The following is a 3647-nucleotide window of genomic DNA, read 5'->3' as shown; positions in this document are numbered from 1 at the left end:
GGGAGCGGAGCGGAGCGGGCCGAGCGGCGCTGCCACACCGTCCGCCGCAGCGCCAGGGCCGGAAGTGAGGGGCCGGAAGGACCGCCCCCTATCGTCGTCGTCCCCCGTTCCCCACCGGCTCCCGCGCGAGACCACCCCGCGCGCTTCTGCGCTTGCGCGGGCACAGCCACCGCGCGCCGACCACCCTCCTCCCCCCCGCCCGCCTCGCTCCTCAGGGCCCGCCCCCAGGACGCGCACGCGCGCTCCGCCAACGGCCGGCTTCCGAGGAGGCGCTCAACGGACGGGCGCATGCGCAGTGCCGTGCCGGTGGAAGGGACACGTGTGTGGGAGGGGCCACCGCCCTCTCGGCTTCCAGTGCGCAGGCGCAGCTCTACCGGCGTGACATTAGTCACAGGCTGCCGAGAGAATTAGCCTCCCGCGGCGCCTGCGTAGGGGCTGTATCGCGCATGCGCAGAGGCTGCCCGCCCCGGGGCCAAAGGGGCTGTTCGCGCATGCGCTCTCAGCCTTTTCTCGAGGCGGCGGCTCTGAGGCGCGAAGCGCGCTGTGGGACCGGGGGTCTTGGGCCTGGGTCCGTCTGGAGAGCGAAAGGGGCACCGGAGCCACTCCCGCCTGGCCTCCGCTGGTACGGTAAGCCAGCCCAGCCTGTTTCGAGGGCTGAGCCCACGGCCTGCCTGTGCTCAGCGGTACAGGGCCTTGGCAGTGCCTGTGTGGGTGCTGAGCCTTCCCCCTCCTGCCTTTGTAGCCCTGTGGTACAGGGACAGGACAGGGTACAGGGCCTTGGCAGTGCCCGCTGGGGAGGTGAACCCTTGGTGTCCTTGTTGTGTTGGCCCTGTGCCGTGGTATGGGGCTTTGAAGAGAACAGTTAAGTCCCGTGTGGCAGGTGATGTTACACGGTGTTGAAGAGGGAAGAAAAAGTCTTACCCGTTACGATTATCAGAGGTTAAGGAACTCCAGTGAAAGGTGCCAGGGTGAAGCTGGCGGGGGACGGTTTGTCTGCACAGTCTTGAAACCCAGCAGTGTGGCACTGAACAGATTTTCAGTCAGGGTGATTGCAAATGTGAAAACCCTTGTGTGCAGGAGTTTCTGTTATTGTGGTTTGTGGAGGCAGCAGTTATTTAACTAGCACACAGGATACGTTTCAGGTACTGCAGCTTCTTAATTTAGTACCAAACATGGCCTTTTATTAATAATTTGACAGTCATAGCACGAGAACATGGGAAGACAACAGCTTTTATAATCTGTGAAGTTACGCATATGCTTTAGCCTGTTAAGGAAGCATGTGATTCTTATTTGACCTCTCAATATCTTGTGACAGACCGCTGTCTGCAGCAGCCCCTTCTGCGCAGAGCTGAAGTTGATGTTCATGGACAGACGTAGTCTCCGACGTCATCAGGTAACACAGCCTGAACTTTGTTCTGTCCCTCTTGCCTCCAGGGTGCCATTTCCAAACAGCCCCCCCCGAACCTGCGCAAACCTGTCACTCAGTGGTCAATGGCTGCGCAGTCCTGCTGCACAAAACATCTTGCCCGTACAAGGGAGCTCTGGCTATCGATCACTTTGGAGCTGCGTGCGTCCCAGATATGTGTGCCTGGTCTGCTCCTCCTCCACCAGTTGCCTTCTCATTCACATACTGTCTTTTATTCCTTCACCCCCTGTTGTGTATCTTCAATGTCATTCTTGCATATTTTCCACTGAGATTCTTTCCCTGCCTGCCATCCCTGTCTCATCCTTACTCACAGCTGCGTCACTTCTAAATGCCATGGCACCTTCCCAGAGCCGGGATGAACTAACTCTGCTCCCAGTAACGGGCTGTCATTGCCCTGGGGTTTCCACCTGCTGCCTCAGCCGTACTCCCTGAGCACACATAGCTCCCATCTTCCCACAACCTCTGCTGTGCTCACGGAGCTTTGGGTGGCAGCTGTCGTTAGCTGTTTGATTTGGACCTGTTCCTCAGAGAACTTCAGCAAAAAAAAAAAAAAAAAAAAGGGATGTGTGTGGTTCCTTTAGAACCTTTCAATTTTTAGAGGAAGGTTGCCTGATGACACCCTGGACTGAAAATTAGGAAATCTGGGACAAGTTTCCAACACTTCCCGGGCTTCCTGAGTGAACCTGGACACTTTGCTTAACCACTTAAGTCACTTCTACCTTCTTCATATTGTCTGATCTGCTCAGTGTGTGAAGGGGCTGAAACATTCCTTTGTTACTACCTTACGCAGCCTACAGGGAGAGCAGCGCGGCCCTGAGCTTGGCCAGAGTCTCCAGCTGCTAGAGAAATAGAGTCACTGGGTGTTAAAATGGAAGTGGTTCCCTTCCTGACAGTGCCAGGCCGAGGGCAGAGGAGCAATGCGCTTTCCTCTAGCTGAAAATAGGAGATGGGTATGTTTTGGGCCATCCCTGCTCTGTCCTCCCAGTTTGTTCCTCTGTGAACATCTTCTGGGAGCAGCTGATGACTGGTGTGGACGCGATCGCTTCTGATGGGGCCGTTTGTCAGCTTTTGGAGAAAATGCCTTTGTTTTGCTGCAGAAGAGGAAGAGGCCCGGCAGCCTGGACTGCTCGATATTGTGCATTATGCAAATGGCCATGCCTCAGGCGCACTGCTGCCTGCTCTGCCTGCTCGAGCGAGGGGCCCTGTGGAGGGCTTCCTGCGGGAGCTGAGAACAGAGAAACTCTTGTTCTAGCTCCTGCCAGTGCTGCTTTCAGCGCGGAACGCCCGCTTGCTGGGCTGGACCAGCGGCGGTGGCAGCAGCAGTGATGCCCACAAGAACGGTCTGTCTGTCCAGCGGCTCTGTCCTTTGCTCCTGTATTTTTATCTCAGCTGGCAGAAAAGGACGTGTTAATCCGTGGCTCCAAAATATCACCCCACGCTCGGGAAAACCTTTCCCGCTGCAGCCCAGCCCAGCAAAGGGTTTCTCCATGCTGGCTCCACATCACGTTTTGTTGCCCCCGTCTTGGAGTGGTGATTTTGAGCGGGTCCTTCAGCTTCTCGGCAGGATGACGATGGGCACTGACCCCATCTTGCAGGCAGGATTAGGAAGCTGGCCCCCTTGCCGGAGCTGGTGCCGGAGCCGTGTTACACACGCGCTGTCACACCCTTGCCGATAAAAGCCACGTCGGGAGGGGACGTTGCGGTCTGGTTGGGGTTGTCACCTCGGGTCACTGAACGCCACGCGGCCGGGACAGGCTCCGGCCAAGCGTGGGCCTTCCTGCGAGCCAGGATCCTACTCCCGCCAAACTCTTGAGTCACCGTATCCGGTGCTCCGCCCCGGAGCAGGGAACCGGATTAATGGCTCGTTTCTTTATTTCGGTTTTGCCGGGCCGTGAGCTGGCCTTCCCGGGGAACCCGAGGTGTCTCAGTGCTTCCGGGGCTGTAAGCACCAGTGTGTGTCCCCCCACTGCTCTTTCCCCGGGGACGTTCGGCCCGCTCGGGAGCCGCGGGCCCGTGTCTCTGCCGGGGCGGCGGGCACCGGCCCCGGGGCGGAGAAGGGAAGCGGAAGCCGTGGGAACCGCCGGGCGGACCGAACCATGGCGGGGGGGGGGGGGGAAACGGGTTGTACCACTGCTGCTGTGCGCTGGCGGGGGGGTGTGTGCTGGCGTGGAAAGGCCCGCGTGCACGTGCGGCCGGAGGGCCAGTCCAAGCGCGCCGGAAG

Source organism: Haliaeetus leucocephalus, unplaced genomic scaffold (genome assembly GCF_000737465.1).
Source record: "Haliaeetus leucocephalus isolate CR32 unplaced genomic scaffold, Haliaeetus_leucocephalus-4.0 Scaffold517, whole genome shotgun sequence".
In the NCBI taxonomy this organism is placed as follows: Eukaryota; Metazoa; Chordata; class Aves; order Accipitriformes; family Accipitridae; genus Haliaeetus; species Haliaeetus leucocephalus.
This window is presented reverse-complemented; position numbering follows the sequence as displayed.